We start from the raw sequence: 22,214 nt of genomic DNA, 5'->3' as shown, positions 1-22,214 counted from the left end.
ATGGCACATATCCACATCCAGTCTACTTGCTGAGCTCTACTTCCACATCACCAATTACTGGATAATTTAAAATGCATGTCTAAAGGACGGTTCAAAATCAGTAAATCTGAAACGGAACTCATTATTCTTCTCAACTTCCCAACTTCCTATTTCTATCAAAAGCACTAATTTGTCCAGTCGCCTAGGTTCATAAATTTAGCATTTTCTTTGATGCTTCATTCTCCTTCATGCAACGGATCCATTGAGTTGACAAACCTTGTTGTTTCTACCTCAATAATATTGCTTGAAGTTAATTCTTTCTCTTCACTCCCAGGACAGCCAACTGGATTATTTCTCATCAACTCTCCCTGGATTACTTCAGAAGCCTCCTTATTGTTCTCTCTCTCTGTCTCAAGTCTCTCCCATATTCACTCTAATCTACCAATGTCACCAAAGTCATTTTTCTTACACCCAAAGACAAAGTAGAAACTCCCTTGTCTAGTTTTAAAGCCCTTCATAGCCTGGTCCCAGTTTTTAAAATTAATATCATTGGACATTAATCTCATTTTATACTCTGCCGTGCACCCAAACTGGTCTCCTCCTTTCTTCTCATACACCCCATCTCCTATCTCTGTACCTTTGTACTTCCCACATGCATGGAGTACACTCCCTCCTCCTCCCAAAGTTCTTCCATTTCCTTAATATGCAACTGAAGTACCATCTTCTGATCCACTCAACCCGAGAGCCCACGCTCTCAAAGTAGTCTATATATTTTTACTTATTCATGTCACATTTGTGCTATATATATTTATAGAATTATACCTGTCTCCCCACTTCAAACATAAGCTCTTAAGGCTAGAGATTGTCTCATTCTTTGTGCTTATATCACCAGCACTGAACACGGTGACATGATACTTAAAAAATGCTTTTAAAAAATTTATTCTAAACTTAAAAAAATAAAACATAATATAGCAGAATGGGGAGGGGAGGATGCAAATGAAACTGCAAACTATTATGTGCAACTTGTTATTTTTTAAAATAAATTAAATGTGAAGTACTTAAGTACAAATTAAGTACAAGGAACAGAAAGAACTAACTAATTTACAAAGAACCTGGGAAGGAAGACACTATCTGCATTCAGAGAAAGAGCTCATGAATAGATGTATAGAATGATTTTACACATCCACATCCACACAAATTTCTATATTTGTGTCCATGGAAGCCATCTCTAGGGCAAAGAAGAAGAGAGGGAAGGAAAAAAAGTTACATAATAACTTGAATAAATGCTTTTTTTGATTAATGAATTGATCTGCAACTCAAAGCCAATTCTTTATTCACTACAGGGGCTGTTTTCTATTATAATTATATATCTTATTTATGTTAATAGTATATAAATTATATTCTAAACTCAGTAATTTCTTTAGCACTATCTGATATATACAACAGGTAATTCCTAAGTGTTTATATTTCCATGGAGGAAGGAAGGAGAAATTGAAATTCAAAGCATCTTAAGGACTCCATTATTTCAGATCTAACTGATAGCTGAGCCAACCCAGGTAGACAGACCCCCAGCGTGCCATCCATTCTACTGTGTCATTCTGAGTTTTTCTGTCATTTTCTTACCTATCACCATGTTACCTCGTGGAAGGATTTCAACAGGCAGGGTTAGTGGGGGGAAAAATAGTATTTGATCCACTCGCTTCGGCTGAGAAAAATATCCCCAACAAGGCTGAGTGATATTTAAAATTGATCTGAAACAGGTTTCAAGAAGGATGAGTGATATACATCCATAGATTTCACAAATCTGGCCTGTCACTCTTCATTCCAAGTGCATTTATATCTAACATGGAGGAACACACCACAATATTCCCCTCTCGGTATTACCGATCTGTACATCTTCCCTTGAAGTAACTGGGTCCTCAATCAATGAAAAACCATTTTAAAAGCATTTTTAAAAGATGCTGCCCAAGCATGATGTGTGTGTTGGGGGGAGGGACACTCAATACTTTTATCCCCTTAGATCCACGGCTAAGCTGTATTCAACAAATATCTAATAAGCATACACTACTGTTGAGCATTGGGAATACAAAGCCAAAAATCAAATAATCCCTCCTCAAGCAGCTTACGGTTATTCATCATAACACTGGGGCAGCTACTGGTGTGAGAGCTAGAACACTGGGCTTGGAGTCCGAAGACCTCAGAAATCTGGACTCAGATCCTCAATAGCAAATATTTGCCTCAGTTTGCTCACCTGTAAAATGGAACAATAAAAGCATCTCCCTCTCCCCCTTGAGTCTTTGAGATGATCAGTCGAAATAAAACATTGGTTGCAGTGCCTGGCATAAAGTAGGTGCTTAATAAATGTTCACTCCATCCTGAGTCCTACATCACTGACTGCCCATGGGAAGTAGAACTCATGTTCTTTACAAAGAATCCTCCCAGATTCCTCCCCATTTATGGGGTCACGGCCAAAGTAGTCATCCCATCATTTCCTAACCCTACCAGAGAATTGCCAAGTTTCCAAGCCCCACCCCAAACCATCTCCTTCTCTCCACTTATTACTGTAACAACTTCCTCATCTCCTTTCATCCATCCCAGAGCATTTCAATGATCTTCTAGCTGGTCTAGCATGAAAACTCTTTTTCCTTGTCTCCTCATTCCAAGTAAGGTGAAGGGGCTCCCAGAAGAGTCAATCCCTCCTCCACAAAGCTTCCAGATTGATCTTCCTAAGGGCCCTGCTGGCCATGTCACTCCCCTGCTCAGGAAGCTTTAGGGGGTTCACTACTAACTCTAAAGGGAAAGAAATACTTGCTACTTTGCCCTTTTGAAGCATTTCAGAACATGACTCCAAGCTCCCTTTCCAGACTTATTAGTTCCCATCACTCCTCCATGTCTCTGTTTCTGCCAAACAATTCTACTTGTTCACACATATGACGTCCCACTCCTCCCTTCCCATTTCTGCAAAGGCTGCTTTGATATCTGGGATGCTCTTTCTTCTCATTTCTACCTTTGGGAATTCCCAGGGCTACTTCCTAAGGCAGATCTTTTATCATCTCCTCAATGGTGGGTCCTTCCTGTCCCTCCAGCACACCCTGACCCCCATTCCTCTGTGTCACTTAGTAGTTTTGTCTTTTCATCCCTAGTACAGTGCTTGGGGCAGAGTAGTCCCTTAACAAATACTAGGGAATAAAACTGTCGAATCTAGGGCCTTTAAGGCCAAGACATCTTTATTTTTGTCTTTCTATCATGAGTCATTTAATAAAGTTTTATTTAATTAAATCCATTTGGCTGATCAAATGTCATACTAGTAGTAATTGCAATAAGGAGCAACTATGTAGTACCTGCTGAATACTTTGCAAATATTACCTTATTTGATCTCACAATAATCCTGGAAGAAAGGTGCTATTATTATAAAATTATAATATTGAACTATTAATTAATATTATTATATGATATTATATATACAATATATTGATATTATAATGTAATATAATAATGTAATATATGGTATAATAATATAATACCTTACATATGTATTATATATAATATAATAATAATATTATAGGTGCTAGTTGAGGAAACTAAGGTAGACAGAGACTAAACGTTTGAAGCTAGATTTGGAGGGATAAGGTAGGGAAAAGGTAGATTCTAAATTGTAGAAGGCCTTGAAAGACTAACTAGGACACTAGAAAATACCGTGATGGCCATGATGCTCATTTGATGGCAGCAGGCGGTATAGGTCGGAAGGAGGAGAGAACAAGACCATGAGTTTGGGGGGGTTAGAACACAGAGCCAAAGGTATCCTCAGAATTCTACCCAATTAGTTCCCTTTCCAGATACAGAAAATACCCCTATAGGCTTTGTCACAGTCTGTAATGAACAGCATTCGGCACAAACACACTAAAATAGGATACATTTCAATTAATTAGGTTTCCGGAGGAGTAATGTGATATTAGTCTTTGTCATTAAATCAACATTAGCCTCTGCAGATGTTCCAGATGCTCTAATCCCCCCCCCTTCTTTAGCCTCCCCTCCTTCCTAGCCTCATAATAAAACCATGCATCAGTTGTGAGAAAAAGTAATCTTTAAGTAAAAATAGGAATCTATATTTTAATTGTAAATGTCTAAAGCTTAAGGCCTGGAGATTTCCTTAATGGTGCATTTGATGTGACTTGTTATTCTTACATTTGTTTTCACAAGCTTAGCATAAGGGGGGTTTAAAGGTTTAAGTGAGGCCCATAAATTAGATTTTCCTAAAGAAATCATGTCCTTGACATATTTTTTTCATTATCTGAGAAGAATGAAACAGATTTTTTGGTTAATTAGTGCTAAGACATGTATTTTGCATTAGCATTCAGTTTACCAAAATGGCTTTAAAAACTGGAACAGATGGTGGAATTATAATAACTTTTGCTTATGATTTGGGTTAAGAATAGAGAGGCAGGAGGTTTCTACTTTTGCCTAACTTTTCCATAGCGTTAATGTTGATCATATATTTATTCTGTTTTCCTAGGGAAGGTGTAAACATGCTCATTTTGCCTGAGCTCAGCAGGGATGAGTTTCTGGAGTGGAGAGGGGCCTGGGAAGAAGAGAATCGCCACATGATCATTCCTAAAGTCCTCCTTGTAGGTCAGGGGCTGGGTTATATTTTGGAAATACAAATACAGAGAACAGAGCAAGACCTGCTCCATCAAGTTCCTTGAGGCAGTGAGGTGGCTCAGGGTACAGGGCCCAGGCCTGGAGCCAGGAATTCTAGACTTCCTAAGGACTGTTCCTCCCATCTGGAATGTAAGCAACTAGAGAACAAGGATTGTCTCCCTTCAAAAAAATCCTCAGGGCTCTGACACAATGGGGTAGTTTAATAAATGCTAGATCAGTAACCCCTGCTTTTTCACTCACAGAGACATTTGTGAAGTTGATTTTTAACCAAGTATAAAATTCTACTTTTATGCTTATTAACTATTGTGTGCTTCAACCGAGTCTGCCATCCTTGGTCACTAAATATTGATTAAATATTCAATATATGGGAACAGTTGGATGTGGAAAACCAGCTTTGGAGTCAGAGCTCCTGAGTTCAAATTCAGCCTGGGATCCTTAACACTTATTTGAGGTGTGACCCTAGGCAAGTCACTTAACCCCAATTATTTTGCAAATAACAACAACAATAATAATAATAATAAAAAGACCTACTATTTTCTGTGTTTTTTTGACTAATCTATATTTTATATCTTTATCCAAATAATTTCTAAAAATTTTAGGTAATTTGACTTCATGGAAAAGGTCAGATTTTAGGCCTAAAAATGACTTAATCTCCGTCTGCCTCAGTTTCCTCAACTTTAAAATAAGGACAATAATGATAGGTACCTCAGAGGGGTATTATGAGGATTAAATGAAAAAAATATACGTAAAGCCCTTGGCACACACCCTGGTACATAGTAGGTGCTTAATAAATGCTTATTTCTCTTTATACCTTTTCCTTCCCCAAGGAATAACTTGGATTTAAATTTGGAGAAGCAACGTGGTAGTGTGGATGTAATAACTACTCTTTATTTGCTTGGTATTATTTATGGGTTGGTTATAAAAACTTTAGAGCTTGAGAAAAACACTTCAGCTGCTAGTTACTTCTCTTATTCCCCTTCCCAAAGCCTCCCTGTAGAAACGGATGAATGCTTTAGTAAATTGTGGAGAAGTACAGGTGTTAATTAGATAGCATTCAGGAAGAGCATTGAAATTCAAAGTGTAAAGAAGGGGGGACTATTTTTCATCACCTGGCTCCCTGAGCCAAGAACCTTGCTTACTGCCATAGATGTGTGTTCCTTACCCTCCACTCTAAGGAAATGTTCAAATTTTTTTTTCTTTAATCTCACTTTGGTGGGGGGCCCCTAACTTCACTCTCACTCAGCTGTTCTGGGGTGAGGGCAGAGTGAATATTTTCTTACCAACTTTTCTACCTCCTATTCCCTCCCCTAAAGCTTTAAACATACTAAAAATCAATTAACATGATTAAACCTTTTGCATAATATCAACTTTAGGAGCTTAAAACTCCACTAAGGCTTTTGGAAGAACCTGTATTTCAGTATTTCCGAATTTTAAAAATGATATCAGCTCTCTAAAGGATAAAGGACTGGGCCTGTGATCTTATGGGCCCAAGGAAATGATGGATAAGGAAACTCCTCTGCAACTTGGAGAGCTGCCTAGGGTCACACACTGCCAGTCCATGTCAAGGGCAGGAGCTCAAAGCAAATCCTGCTGGCTCCAAGGCAGACTGTCCCGCTAGTACCTCAAAGTCTCTTAAAACACTAAGAATAACTTTTTTTTTTTCTTTTTTCCCATTGCTTAGTAATTCAAAATTGTATAAACAAGTAAATCACATTTACAATGCACAAGATACTAGGGCTAAATTGTCCAAAAAAAGTCCGCTGTCTTTAAGAACCTTTTATTCTGTTGTTGTTCTGTAGGAAATGACCAACAGGATGATTTCAGAAAGGCCTGGACAGACTTACATGAACTGATGCTGAGTGAAATGAGCGGGACCAGGAGATCGTTGTATACTTCAACAACAATACTGTATAAAGTATTCTGATCAATTCTGATGGACAAGGCCCTCTCCAACAATGAGATGAACCAAATCAGTTCCAACAGAGCAGTAATGAACTAAACCAGCTGCACCCAGCGAAAGAAGTCTGGGAGATGACTGTGAACCACTCCATAGAATTCCCAATCCCTCTATTTTTGTCCATTTGTCTATTTTTGCATTTTTTATTTCCTTCACAGGCTAATTGTACACTGTTTCAAAGTCCCATTCTTTTTGTACAGCAAAACAACTGTTTGGACATGTATACATATATTGTATTTAACTTATACTTTAACATATTTAACATGTATTGGTCAACCCTGCCATCTGGGGGAGAAGGTGAAGGGAAGGAGGGGAAAAGCTGGAACAAAAGTTTTGGCAATTGTCAATGTTGTAAAATTACCCATGCACATATCTGGTAAATAAAAAGCCATTAAAAAAAGCTTTTATTCTGCTACAATTCAAATATATCTAAAGACTTGTGTGTATGTGTGCATACATACATGTATATATATATATATATGTATTTTATTATTATTATATTTATTTATTTTTCATTCATTTTTCCAGTCAAATCTGACCCTTGCTGACCCCAATTTGGGGTATTTTTTGGCAAAGATACAGGATTTCCTTCTGCATTTCCTTCTCCAGCTCCACTTTCCAATATCCCCAAGACAAAGGCAGGTCTGCCCCTCCATCCCTCTTCCCAGGACCCCTCAGTCTCTATTTGGTGGTTTATTCCTCCTCCTGTCCCCTTCTAGGCAGTATTTAATGTTGAAAGACAGGGAATAGAATAGAGAAATTTCCACAATCCCTGATTTTAAAGATATCTGCTTTTTAAAACCTTGGAAAAGTCCTTCCTGATCACCTCAAATATTTAGATGAAAAAATGACTCCTCTGGAAATGATCAGTGGACTCATTTTGAATATTCCTGCTGTTCTCTCCAGGGGAACGAATCAGAATACACAAGCTTCCCTAGACAAGTTTTATAAGACAATAGGCCATCCAAATGATCTTCCAAAAGACCTGTTAAATCCAAGAAGGCACAGGAAATTCATTCTTAATATTTTTTAAAGCTAGAATATTAGTTATGGGTCAAATTTATGAGAATGGAGCTTTATTTTTATGTGCCACATCTCTCTACTTTACAATACATCGGGGTCCCTTATATAATCACCATTTATAGTACATTTATGCCCAATTGAAAGGATATTCAGAAAGGAGGCAATTCTAACTACTGAAAAGAACATTTGACTCCTAATGGGAAATTGCCCACTCTCAGTCTGGCGCTCTGACCTGTCTCCCAAGCTCTAGTCTCCACTAGGAATTAACCACTTGGATATTTCACCTACACAAAAACAAGAGAAAAAAATCAAATTCTTAGACTTGGAAGGGGAAGTCAGGAGTATAATCAAACCCAATTCATCCTTGAACTGGGTTTCAATATCTCTGATAAATTGTTTGGCCTGCAGAGAGCTCATTCCGCTTCTGGACATCTCTAAGGATCTTCAGTATCCTTGGGATTATTTATAAAATGTATTTATTTTTAAAGTTTATAAAATGGCAGAAATACACTCTCTGATTCAGTGATGATGGTCCCTGTCTGGAGCCTGTACAACTCTTCCATGTGAGAACCATGTGGAGCTATTTCCCTGAGCCACCTGTTTAATATTCATGGACACCCCTGGGACACACAGGCTGTCTCTCACCCCTCAATTTTGCTCCATGAACAGTCCCCCTCCTCCTGCGGTCACACATGTCACCGATGGTGACTTTTACATCAGTTTTTGATAGGAGTCATCATTAGACATAAATGCAGACTGCTTCTGCCAAGATTGTGATTTACCCCTGCTTTTTTAGGTCAGCTTTATTTTTGAATCTTCCAGGTTCATGGTGTTTTATGATTGTAAGTCAGAGAACCTCATGGGGAAAATATTTGTGTGGAAAAGATTGATTTTTGCAGCGTGAAGTTTGAGGTCTTTCCAAACAGTGATTCCTCCTAAAAGTGATTCGTCCCCATTGCTTCATCCTATTAAAGAAATTCTGAGCCTTATTAGGAAGCACAAAAAAGCCTTCTATTAAAAGGGTGGTTATTTGATGTCATGAAAAAAGACAGGCTGGCTCATGCTGTAGTATGTTTCCAGGTCTCTAAGCAATGTAACTTGCCAACTGAATTCAATGGCTATGATCAATTAGGATGCAAATCTGTGTATAATAAACACAATCGGACAAAAGTGCACTGAATAGATTTTATCAGATTTTCCTCTCACTCACTGTCATCCGTTACAAGAGGAAATGGCATTATTAAGAGATGAAAGTTGTTTTTTCCTGGCCATGAGATGAGAGAGAATGTTAAACTTGTTAAATTAACTCTTGTTTTGAACTTGAAAAAAAACTATAAATTCAGAGACTATTGGTTTTTTGTGTTCTGGGTTTAGTACAATGTTCCCTTTATGAAATATCTCCAAATAATTCTAATGAAATGATTTCATCTGCAAAAGACAAAGAAATGGGAAGGAAAAGAGACAAATGCTTGACTATTCACTGGTTTCTCCAGGAGACGATTGGACAAGATGGCTGCTTAATTGTGAGATTTTTAAATTCTGGTTATCTTCTTGAGCTCCAGAAAGATAATCCTGGACAAACTCATGACCATGGTACTTGGAATGGGAAACAAATTGACTGCTAGGTACTGCTTTAGCCTCCTGGTGCATTCAGGATGGGAGTCACTGCTGACACAAGATGAGGAAAGAGCTCCAGAATGTGCATGTGGATAAAAAGAAATGTTCTTAAGGGTTTTTTTTTTTTTTTTTTTTTTTTTTTTTTTTTTTTTTTTTTTTTTTTGTGGGGGTTGCTTTTTAAATAATCCAGCTACAATTCATGAAAATGTTCAAGGTATGAAGTGGGCAGACTTCCTACAAGTTACTCTAGCCAGATGAGGGTTTACCTTGGCCAGCCAAAATCCAGAAATGATTCCTCCTAAAAGTGATCCATCCTCATTCCTTCATCCTATTAAATAAATTCTGAGCCTTAGTGTTTTACAGGACAAAAGATACAGAACCAGGCACTTCTAGTCTCCTGGATGCTCCTCTTGTGCAGGGTTGTTTAACTAGCTGAGGAGGGGATCAAAAAGACCAGTTATTAGGCTTTCTGGGAAAGCCCCAAATTGTACCTGGTAAGTAAGGGGAATAATTAGCCTTGACAAGAAGTAAGGGGGATCGGGGTATCAGAGACTTAGAACCAGAAGGGATTTCCCCTCTCCCCCTGATTTTACAGATGAGACCTAGAGGAGTTGAATAATTTGCCCAAGGACAGGAAGGATTTCAACCCAAAGCTATTTCATCTTATGATGACCAACATGTAAAGGAGGCATTTGAACTTGGAATGAAGGATAGACAGAAATCACAGAGTCAAGTGAAGACTTGCTATAGGAAATGGGGAGGAAACCTCTCAATTTGGGCTCTCTAAAAAGGGAATAGATTGTTGGGAGAAGGAATGAGCTCCCCATCAATCAAGGCCTTTATTTCATCCCAGATGATCACATCTATAGTCAAAGTGATCTCTCTCAAGATCCATTTTATACCAGCCTTGAATTCAGGAGGACCTGAATTCAATTCTGGACTCAGACACTAGCTGTGTGTCCCTGGGCAAGTCACTTAACCCCAATTGTCTCAGCAAAAAAGAAAGAAAGAAAGAAAGAAAGAAAGAAAGAAAGAAAGAAAGAAAGAAAGAAAGAAAGAAAGAAAGAAAGAAAGAAAGAAAGAAAGAAAGAAAGAAAGAAAGAAAGAAAGAAAGAAAGAAAGAGAGAGAGAGAGAGAGAGAGAGAGAGAGAGAGAGAGAGAGAAAGAAAGAAAGAAAGGAAGGAAGGAAGGAAGGAAGGAAGGAAGGAAGGAAGGAAGGAAGGAAGGAAGGAAGGAAGGAAGGAAGAAAGAAAGAGATCCATTTTGACTTTTTCTATCAAGTTTTATGATTTTGTGATTGTAGCTCACTGATTCAATCCAAAATTAGAGAGGAAGCAGATGAAGAATGGAGGAATAATCTTTAACTCATTACAAATGGACTCTGAGTCCAGGATTAGGCATGTGATAAGTGCTTAATAAATGCACCTTGGTTGATTCATTGGTTAATGTGTACAGGATACCTATTTTTCACCTAATAGATGACAGAGAGGTTTCAAAATTGGAAAAATTCTCATCTGCAAGAAAGCCTGCATCTATTTATTTCTAACTATGCATCCCTAAAGGTGTTGGGATTATTTGAACTCTCAATCAAGTGCAGAGTCTTCTTTCTAATAGGAATTAATCTTTGAAAAAATGATCAAAAGGTTTCATAACAACAGGTAAATTTAGTGTCAGAGAACTTTTCAATTTTCATAAACAGTTGCTCAAAGGTCAGGGATGAGAGAAAATTATGAAAAATGGCATTAATGAACATCTATTATCTGGATAAAACATTAGCTCAAAACTAATCAGTCTAGATTTATACCACTATGTGTCACAAAATCAAAATGGGAAATGGGGTGCCAAAGAAAAAAAGATAAAATTCAATATTGATCTGCAGCTCACCTGATGGGATGACTGATAGGGCAATTAGGTGGACTCATGATAAATATCCACAGATGATGAAAGCCTTATAAAGGCATATGGTGTTCCAGACTTAAAACTAGAGCTTACCGCAGGCAACACACTTAATAAAGAAAAGTTGTTCAATGTTCTCAAGCTAAAGGTATTTTGTGCCTTTCTCTTTGACTTCCATATTAAGTCTTAAAATATAATCCCTTTCTAATACAGATTTCCTCTCTAGCCCTCACACTATCTAAAATAACATCTTAGACCAAGAACTCTCAATAATTATTAATTGAATGAAAGACTCTCATCAGCAACATATGATTATGAATCATAAAAAAGATGAACTAAATGTTTCTGATATAATATGTAGAGCGTATTATCATGCAGAAATGGATTGGACTAGATTTTAATCCATTGGTTTATATAGCACTGGCTATGAGAGTGTAGATTTGGGAATCAAATCCAGACTCTCTGACCACCTATGTGATCTGGAGCAAGTCACTTTAAATCTTGAGTCTTAGCTTCCTTATTTATAAATGGGGAATATTGGACCAGATGACCTCAAAGACCCCTTACCAGCTCTCAAACTTTGAGTGTAGGTAGTCTCTGAGGTCCTTCCAATTTCTTAACCCACTATCAGAGACTTACACGGCAGCACTGACTGGTAAGATCAAAAAGAGCTGGAAGAAACCTTCAATCCTCTCATTTTATAAGTGAAAAAATGGAGCCCCACAGAAATTACATGTTTTGACAAGGTAAAATATCCAGACCCAAATCCTCTGACCTGAGAACCAGAGATTCATCCACTCAAACACAATGTTTTCTTCAATTTTTTATCTCCCTTTTCTTTTCATTCCAATTCATTTTTCTTCAATTCCCTGATTCTGTCTTAAAAAAAAAAAAAAAAAAAGAGCCTGATGATAAATGTATTCAGATGAGGGCATGAATGACAGAGAAGTGCATCATGTTACTCCTCACAGCAGTATTTTTCTTTTTAAAGGAACACCTAGTGATTCAAAGCAAAGTAATGAATTTTTAATCAAGAGAGCCCAGACATCAAAACAAAGGTGTAAAGTGGTTTTTGTCCAAGGGCAGGGGATGGGAAAGGGGGTAGGGCCAGAGAGGCCTTCGGGTCTCCAGGTAGGAGACCAAGACTACTTTGCCCATGCCTGAGGTCTACCATTCTCAGAACCAACTGAGTCTTGAAAGTGAGAGAAGCCCATGGTTCAGTGATAATGCAGTGTTGTATAAACAACTGAAAATTGAGGGAGGAAGCTCTCTGGATCCCATTCAAATACTTGCGCATGGAAATACATACTAATGAACTTAGCATTTACTGAAGATAGAAAAACTTACAATAATTTAGGCCAAATTGCTTGAACATAAATCATTTTTAACCTGAGTTTTATGAATTTGCATCTCTGATGTAATGAAGCTACAGCAATAAAAACCTGGCTAATGCCTTCTGAGGAGGGAAGAAAGTGGACAGTGCTTTATACATGAAGAAATGAAATGCAACCTATCCTTCAACCTTGAACTCAGCAACTGGCACTTGGCGGCAATAAACATTCACCTGAAGTTGGCTCAATTCAGGAAAACATTTATTGAAACCCATCTCTTAGCAGGCATTTTCCTAAGTGCTGAGGAGGACAGGGTCTCTGCACTCTAGAAGAGCTCCGAAAGGATACAGTTAATGATCAGTCAGAGAAGGAAGCAGAAAGTGCAAAGAACCAACAAGGACAGTTCCAAAAACAGGCTTCTCCACCCAGGTCTTATTCCTCTTGAAAGGGTGGCTCAGTTTAGAGATTAGATAAAGGCTGTGGTTCCAGCTTGCCTAGATTTTAGCAAAACTCCTGATAAAGTATTTTCTGCTTTTTTTTTTTTTTTTTTTTTGTGCAAAGACTGAGAGATGTGGAAGAGCTAATGATCCAATTATGGAATGGTTTGATGGTGGTACTCAGAAAGTTGTTGTGAATGTCACCTTGGGAGGAAGCCTTCTGTGGGGTGCCCCAGGTGCTTAGCTTGACATTTTGTAGTTTGTCGTGTTTATCAGTGACGTGGACAAAGCACAGACTCCATGCTTATTAAATTTGCAAATGATATAAGATGATGAAGAATAGCTGTCAAATGGATGATAGGGTCAGGACAGGCGAGAACGCTGGGTTGGACTCAATAAGATGAGATGTGAAATGGGATAGATGTAAAGCTTAGCTTTGTGTTTAAGAAATCCACTTTTTAAAGTAAAGGACAAATAGGAAGGGTCCCTCTAACTGGGGATGGTCCACAAGGCTCTCTCCGGAACCCCTTTTCCACTTTCTCCCTCTCTAACTCTCCTTTGTGATCTCATCAGCTCTATTCAGTATCTAACAACATGGCAGCCCTTCTTTTTGCTAAAGCCAGTCCCTCCACCTGTACCTCTCATACATTGTTAGCCATCTTCAACAGCAGATTGTAGCCCCCTTTTCTCTTTCTAATCATCAACCTTTCCCTTTTTACTGTTTTTGTGACATGTGCAAATTTCCTGTATTCTTAAACACACAAAAAACTTTTCCTAGATCCTAGCATTAGCTCAAGCTATTGTCTATATATCTCCTTTTCCCCCTCAAAATTCTTGAGCTAGCTATACTTCCCTCCTCATCCCGTTGTAATAGGGCTTCCAATTTCATCAATTGCAATTATTCTCTCCAGAATCACTACTGATTTCTTGATTGCCAAGTCTAATAGTCTTCCTTCCTTCCCTCTCTCTCTTACACACACACATACACACACACACACACACACACACACACACACACACACACACACACGGCCCACCCCACATCAGCTCACCAAATTTCCAGCCTTAGTCAGTCCTGAGCTTTAGCCTGTCATAACTGATTCCTCCGTGGACATTTTAGACTTGGATGTGCTGAGAACGCACTCAGTACTATCTCAAACACAACTCATCTTTTCCTGCAAACTCAGTCATGTTCCCCGTTTTACTTTTTTCTGTCAAATGCACCATTGCTCTTTCCTTCTCCTGCCTGCAACCTTCTCATCGCTCTCACCTCCCTGAGTCAATGTTGCTACACTATGCCCTTTCTCTCTCCACCATATCTCTCACCCAGGATGCTTTGTCTCTACTCACATGGCCACTTCCTTAGCATGTCTCACTGAGCTAATTATTTTGTTGTTGTTCATTTATTTTCAGTCCTGTTCAAATCTTCATGACCCCATTTAGGGTTTTCTTGGAAGAGATACTAAAGCAGTTTGCCATTTCCTTCTCCAGCTCATTTTACAGATGAGGAAACTGAGGCAATCAGGATAAATGACTTGTTCAGTCACACAGCTACTGTGTAGCTAAGATCACATTTAACTCAAGAAGACTCCAGGCCATCCTTTGAAGAGGCAGCCACCTAGTTCATCATCATGTATTCCTAATTGGTCTCACTGCTTACCTTAAGCCTTTTCTCTAACAGTATTTTCTTCATTGCTTCTGAAATGATTTTATATTAAAGCACAGATCTATGCAATCCCCTCCCACACTCCTTAAGAAACACTGGCGACTTCTGGTTGCTCAGAATAAAATGGAAACTCCCTTGTTTACTTTACAAGTGCTTTATCTTAGGAAAGAAGAGCCAACTAGGATGGATGTAGGGCTGTAAAGTTTGTAAAAGGCTCAATATCTGTTATCTCACTGGATCCTCACACTGGGGTCTCCCTGGGAGGTTAATGCTACTATAATCCCTATTTTACAGATAAGAAAACAGACTACATTCTATTAATAGTACAACTTTATAATTAATATTTAAATCTTATTTTATTAAATTAAAATTAGTAATATTTAATTAATAATATCATTTGTATTTAAACTAGCTCCCATGCTTAGCATGAACTCCTTTGCCTCCATCTAATGAAATTTTATTGGAATTATTTATATTCATTTAATAATATTAATTTAATCTCATTATTATTTAATTTAATAATATATAATTAATAATATCATTTATATTTAAATTGTCTCCCATGCCTGACAGGAATTCCTTCCTCACCTCTATCTAATGAAATATTATGGGAATAATTCTTGATAATAATAGCATTTATGTAATAGCTTTAAGATTTGCAAATCACTGCTTTATAAATGTTATATCCTTTGATCCAATAATCCTATAAAGTAGATGCGACTATTCATCCCCCTTTTACAGATGAGGAAACTAAGGCACAGAAGGAGTAAATGAATTTCCAAAGCAACATCTGAGGCAGATTTTGAATCCAGGTCTTCTGGACTTGCCCTCTATCCCAAATGATCTTGATTATCTACTTTATTTCTTTGTTTTTATTATATTTATTTCCCACGGTGCTTATTGTCTACACAGTTAGGATGTAAACACTTTGAGAGTCAGAACTTTTTTTTTTTTTTTTTTTTTTTTTTTTGGAATCCCAATGTCTAGCACATAGTAGGAGCTGGTAATGTTAATTACTAGGTTTTGTTTGTTTGTTTTTGGTTAGAGAGCAATTCTGATAAGACAAGGGAACTCAGATGGACCATTTGAAATTAACCGGAATCATCACTTTGATAAAAACATTCAAAAGAGTTCATTCATTCATTAATTGAGAATTAAGGGGGAGCTTTCAATAAAGTTGGTGAGGGCACCTGGCTGATACTCAGTCTGGGTCAGAGTCAAATTTGCTTTCACTTTCACTTTTCCAGACAGAACAGGGATTAGCAGGAGAGGAAAGCGACCAGGACCTGGACTTTCACTCTTAGGAAGTCTGTTGTCCTGGAGACTAGGGTGAGGGGCAGTCAAGCACCGGAAGTTCTTTCTTTGGGAAGTAGACTAGTTCGGTTGGTCCCCGGAGGGCAGAAGGCAAAACTGTAATAGGAGACACAAAGAGGTCATTTTAAGTCTTTGTAAGGACAATCTGCCTATCAATAAGAGATGTGCATAAACAGAATGGGCCACCTAAAAATAAATAAATAAACACAGTTGTGTATTCCCTCTGGGGGAGGTCTACCTGCCTAGACCAACTGGGCTATTTAAAGGATGGACTGCAAGTCTGGCGAGACCCAATCCAGCTCCGAGTTCTGGGACGCTGGTGAAGGCTTGTTACTCACAATGCTCCTGGTAGATGGTGGAGATTTGTATTTCTTGTTGTATTGACTCTCTGTGACCCCATTTGGGATTTTCTTGGCTAAGATACAGCTGCGCTTTGCGTTTCCTTCTCCAGCTCATTTGACAGATGAGGGAGTGAAGTAAACCAGGTGAAAGGACTTGCCCAGAGTATGAGGTCATTTCTGATGACCTCAGGAAGATACGTCTTCCTGACTTCAAATAGAGTGCTCCCTTCTCTGCACCCTCTCAGCCCTAGGTGCCTGAAGATGCTGAGGGTTACTTAAGGATTTAACTGCATTCGGCAAGTGAAAGTTCATCAGAATAGAGGCCTCTGGGAGTTCACTGGAGGGAGGAATCACTTCTGGGCCAGAGTCAGAGAAATTCTCCTAAAGGATAGGAAGGCTTTCCCTAGAATGAGAATGCTATACAGCATCCATTAGAAAGGAGCCCTCACATTTATGGGGCACGAAGATTTGCTAAGTGTGGGCTAGGAGGCAATGAACGCCCATTTTACAGTGAAGGAAACCGAGATCCGGAGAGAGTCTGAAGGGACTTTCGAACCCAAGTTTCCAGATCTGCAAGGCAGCGCGGATCAGATCTCTAGAGACGGGCTCGTTTTTAAGAGCTCCTCCATGAAATGCCTTGCCCATCTTAAGATAATTGCCTTGACAGCACAGTTGACCCCAAAAAACGAATGCACTGTTTGGCGGAAGAAAAAGAACAGTGGATTTGAGGTTGGGGAAAACAGAAACAAAAATAGCTGGGAAAAAATCTCAGAGGTATCGTTTGAGAAGGGAGCCGCAGTGGGTCAGAATGCCCAATTTGGAGCGAAGCATTAGCTTCATGACCCGGGAAGAGCTGCTTTTTGGGGGGCTTACTTTACTCTTATCTGTAAAATGGGGGACGATAAGATCTACTTTCCGGGATTTCCTGAAGGATGAAATGTTGATGCATGTTTAGTGTTTTGCAAACTTTGATGGACTTTTAAGCCCTAGATAGTATCAGAATCCCATTCTCTGCAGTCACAAGCCCCAGGTTCAAATTCTGCCCGCAATTCCCCTACATTATTTAAGCCTCAGTTACCCTCTGTGGATGGCGAGGTGCCCCACGACTCTGCTTTTACTTACTAGTGGTGTGCCAATGGGCAAGGGACTTATTTGCGTAATCAGGGTGGGGCCTGAGTTACAGGGATGGCTCCCGCTCTGCGCCTCAGCTTGCACGCCTTCACAAACACCGGGAATATGTACAACTCTTGCAAGCTTTGCAAAAAAGCAACTTTTAGCGGGAGCCTGAGCTGACTTTGCACCTAGGGCAAGCAATTGGCGGGAGTCTGAGCAGCTCTTGCACCCGGGGAGCAGAAGCTTGCAAAAGGCGGGAGCATGAACTAACTACCCTTGTACCCAGGGAGCAGAAGCATGCAAAAGGAGGGAGCATGAATTATCCTTGCACCCGGGGAGCAGAAGCTTGCAAAAGACGGGAGCATGAACTACCCTTGCATCCGGGGAACAGAAGCATACAAAAGGCGGGAGCATGAACTACCCTTGCACCCGGGGAGCAAGAGCATGAAAAAGGCGGGAGCCTGAGCTGCTTTTGCACCCGGGGAGCGGGAGTCAGCAAGTGGCGGGAGTCTGAGCCACGCAGGCGTCCTAGGGATTCCGTCTGTTAGGTTGAGCCCGGGGTTGTGCCCACGGGAGCAAGGGAGAGTTGGCGGGAACTTTTTTGCGCCTGCGGCATATTTACAGAACCTCCTGGGGCATCCTGTACGGCGCCTGCGCCCCAGCGTTAGCCACCGGCAGTCTGCAGTGCGCTGGCGCAGAGGCAGGCCGCCGTTAAGCACCGCCTACTCTGAGTCTGCGCAGCCATTCGAGCCTGAGGCAGCGACGGAGATAGCAGCAGCTCTCCTAGCGCTCGGCCTCAGGTCCGAGTCCAGTCTCCAGGCCTCGGCCGCCTGCCGCTCCAGCCCTACACCCAGCTGCGAGGGTGCTGCTGCGGAGGCCCCGCCATGGCTCCGAAGCAAGCCCCGAAGCCTGAGTTCCAGGAGGGCGAGCGCGTGCTGTGTTTCCACGGGCCACTGCTGTACGAGGCTAAGTGCCTCAAGGTGGCCACGGAAGACAAGCAGGTGCGCTACCTAATCCACTACAGCGGCTGGAACAAGAACTGGGACGAGTGGGTGCCCGACAACCGCGTGCTCAAGTACTCGGAGGCCAACCTGCAGAAGCAGCGCGAACTGCAGAAGGCCAACCAGGAGCACCAGGCTGAGGGCCGGGCCCGGGGCGGGGGCCCGGGCCGCCGGGGAGGTGGCGCCGCCGCTTCGCTGCAGCAGAAGCACGTGGAGACGCTGTTCCAGAATATTCGCATCACACCCTCCACCTCCACGGCCGCTGGAGGTGCCGAGGCCGGGGCCGCCTCCGCCGAGGCCAGCACCTCCACATCCGCGGGCGCCACGGCCGAGGCCCCGGCGCCGGGCCCGGGCCGCAAGACCCGCAAGAGCAAGCAGAAGACGGGCGGCGGCGGCGGCAGTGGCGATGGTGGCCCCGGCCCCAGCTCGTCCCGGGAACCCCCGCAACCCCTGCCGCGCAGGCGTGCCCGCGGAGAGCCGGCCGCCAAGGGCGAGGCGGCTGCCGCAGCCGCGCGCGCCGACCTGCAGGTGCAGATGCCGGCCGAGCTGAAGCCCCTGCTGGTGCGTGACTGGGAGATGGTGACCAAGCAGAAGCGCCTCGTGGGGCTGCCGGCCGCCAAGAGCGTGGACGCCATCCTGGATGAGTACGTGGCCTTCAAGAAGGCGCAGGGCCGCGGCGACAACGTGGAGTACGCGGCCGACGAGGTGGCGGGAGGCATCCGCGCCTACTTCAACGTGACCCTGGGCACGCAGCTGCTGTACGAGGGCGAGCGGCCGCAGTACGGGGAGCTGCTGGCGGCGCACCCCGACGTGCCGGTCTCCAGGCTGTACGGCGCCCCGCACCTGCTGCGCCTCTTCGTGCGCATCGGGAACATGCTGGGCTACACGGCCTTCGACGACAAGAGCCTGGCCCTGCTGTTCGGCTATCTGCACGACTTCCTGCAGTACCTGGCCCGCGACCCCGCCGCCTTCTTCGATGCAAGCCAGTACAAGGACGCGGCTCCCGAGCCCAGCCAGCGCGCCGCCTAAAGCGCCCCGCGGCGCCGACCCGGCCCGGGGCTGCCGGCTGGCACCGCCGCCCCTCGTTACACCGCCGGGAGCTGCGCGCGCTGCGAGGCCTTCCCATGCCGCGATCCTGCGGCCTTTGCAATCTGTCTCTGCACAGCGGCCCTGCGTGCCTGGTGATTCCTGTGCCTGGTGATTCCTGCGTGCCTGGTGATTCCTGCGTGCCTGGTGATTCCCGTTCCTGCGTTCCTGGTGATTCCTGTGCCTGGTGATTCCTGTGCCTGGTGATTCCTGTGTGCCTGGTGATTCCTGTTCCTGGCCATCCGTGTTGCTGCACAGCGGTCCTGCGTTCCCGATTATCCGTGTTCCTGCACAGCGGTCCTGCGTTCCTGATTATCCGTGTTCCTGCACAGCCGTCCTGCGTTCCCGATTATCCGTGTTCCTGCACAGCCGTCCTGCGTTCCCGATTATCCGTGTTCCTGCACAGGGCGTCCATTTGAGGACTCTGTTTTTCTTCAGTTTTTTGCTTTGATGCTTGAAGTCAATGGAACTCTTAGGTGAAATGTGACTGTTACTCTTAGACAACTGTGCAGACTGGGAAAGAACTTTTTTTTTTTTTTTTTTTTGGCGTGTTTTATGGTGGGTTTTGTATTTTAAGGAATAGTCTAACTTTGAAAAATGCTGTTGTTGTCTATGTCTGGTTTTCTGGGGAAATTGATACTGCAGGAGTTATTTTTGCAAGTCTTTATTTTTACTTTTTCTTTAAATTGAATAAGAAGATTGGACTAGACTAAGGACCCTTGGGTTTCTGACATTCTCAGTTATATTTTTGCCCATTATTTACCTTGTAGCCAGTTACCAAGTACCAGTGGTATACACAGAAGTACAGTGCTTTAGTATTTTATTCTAATTAGGATTGGCATTTTTTTGCTTTTTGTTTGTTTTTTAGCCTTCATGTTCTTAATTGTGTATTTTGTATATCTAAGCTAGTCACAAGCAGTCAATAAATACTATAGGAAGTATTTGGTATTAATAATGGGGATGTGGTTAATTTAGAAGTAATTTTTTTCTACATTATATTATCTCTTTACAAATAATAGTAAGTTTGCTTTTAATTCATTTTAAGAAAAGCTTGTTGCTGGGCTCTTATTTTTCTAGTTAAGATTATACCTTAAACTAGATATCTATAAGTTCCAGATTACAGCTATATTGTATGATGGAGGAGTAATGCTGATATCTGTGAAGGACAATTTTATGTTTTGTGTTCAATATTCTGATTTACTGCTTTTATGGAAAAAATGACCACTCAACCACAAACCAAGAGGTAATCTTTGTGCTTTAATAAAGTATTAATAAATCATTTTGAAATTTAACAAGAAATATGGATGTCATTCAATGATCTTAAGAAGTGTCCCTGAAATAGAAGATCAGCATTTAGGAAAATCTTGTTCAGTTGCTGTAAACTGTTAAATTTCTTGAAACCATTCAAAACAACTGCCCTTTTAGTTGCCTAATGAGCTTTGATTAATTTTGCCAGGTTTTCCTGATATTTTTAGTTGAATCATTAGGGTTCTCTGAAAATAATAGTTTGGTGTATATACAGAGAAATATTAATTCACAATCGTTTTTAAAAATTCGCAGTATTGAACATAATTAATAGGTTCATTTTTTTTTTTTTTTTTTTTTACTCTTTACCCCTCACTTGGAGACCAGCTCAGCCCTCTGCTGCCTTTCCTCACCCAACCTCTTTGAGACAACTCCATTTTACCTGCCTTCTGTTGACTTCCAAGTCAGCCTTTATCCTTTCTCAAGAAGTTCAATACCTGGCCTGCATCTGCACCTCCACCCTTTAGACAGTGCTTACATACTATGTGCAGAATGCCTGGAGATGCTAGAAAAGCAAAAACGGGGTTTCTGCTCAGGAAGCCCACGTTCTGATTAAGACAACGTGCCCAAGCCTCATAGGGAGAAGGGATGGGGAGAGTTAGACCCCTTGGAGAGGAGAAGATAATTCTAGGTTTGCAGCACAAAGGTCCAAAAGCAGTGTCTGGGGAGCCCTAAGGCCAGAGGCCCGGAGGAGGTGGGAAGGGTAAAGTAGAGGAAGCAGAAAGGGGCTGGGGGAGCAAAGGGCTTCAAGAACCAAACAGGATATTTAAGTATAGTTGGGAGTTGTCAGAAGCTGAGCAGGAGAATCAGGGCCATACAGGTGAGGAAGGGTCTGGTAACTGGAGGAAGGACTGAAGCAGGGATTTGCACAAGACATGGATATGTGAGTACTTATTCCTAGTGGAAGCTTAATAAATGCTAATTGAATTTACTTGCATATCATAATTATTAGTCAAGAAAAAAACCAACCAACATGAAAATGATAGGTGCAGTATTAAAAACTTAAAAAAACCCTCCTGATTCAAATTCCTCACACTGTCTTAAGGTCAGTGTTTTCAGGCCCTGAGCAGTCTTGAATTGAAGTAGCTCATTTACAATCAAGTGTTCTTCAAGTTATTGTGGGTTTTTTTTAGTGGGGAGCCTTTGTTTTTGCTTTGTCCATTTATTCTCTGGGGAGAACACAGTTAAAACTGATTTCCACTGATCTTCAGCTCTTCTCAGGAGATCAGTAATTCCTGGCTGTTTTTCTCAGGCACCCTGGTGTTTTGCTTTTGGGGATATGTGCATAGCTTTTAAAAAATTGTTTTTATTTTTTAGCTCTTATCCTCATAAAAAATGTTCTGATTTCTTCTAACATCATTCCTTATTAGATTCTTTCAGACAGACCTACCTTTAGTTAGTAAAGTTAGTGTTTTGTATTTGCTTCAGAGAGAGTTTTCCATTTGGGAGTACCCTATGATACTTGTGTGGTAGACAATGTTTTAAAAAA

At 41.4% G+C, this 22,214-nt stretch overlaps 1 protein-coding gene and 1 pseudogene across 10 annotated transcripts in view; one reads left to right on the top strand and one right to left on the bottom strand.

The window, feature by feature from the left end:
- Window positions 1-22,214, bottom strand: part of FHIT (fragile histidine triad diadenosine triphosphatase) — a 1,538,293-nt gene that overhangs the window by 478,608 nt on the left and 1,037,471 nt on the right. The gene's annotated exons all lie outside the window — the stretch shown is intronic.
- Window positions 18,045-19,499, top strand: LOC141551956 (mortality factor 4-like protein 1 pseudogene; annotated as a pseudogene).

Source organism: Sminthopsis crassicaudata, chromosome 1, assembly GCF_048593235.1.
Source record: "Sminthopsis crassicaudata isolate SCR6 chromosome 1, ASM4859323v1, whole genome shotgun sequence".
Classification (NCBI taxonomy): domain Eukaryota; kingdom Metazoa; phylum Chordata; class Mammalia; order Dasyuromorphia; family Dasyuridae; genus Sminthopsis; species Sminthopsis crassicaudata.
This window is presented reverse-complemented; position numbering and strand designations above follow the sequence as displayed.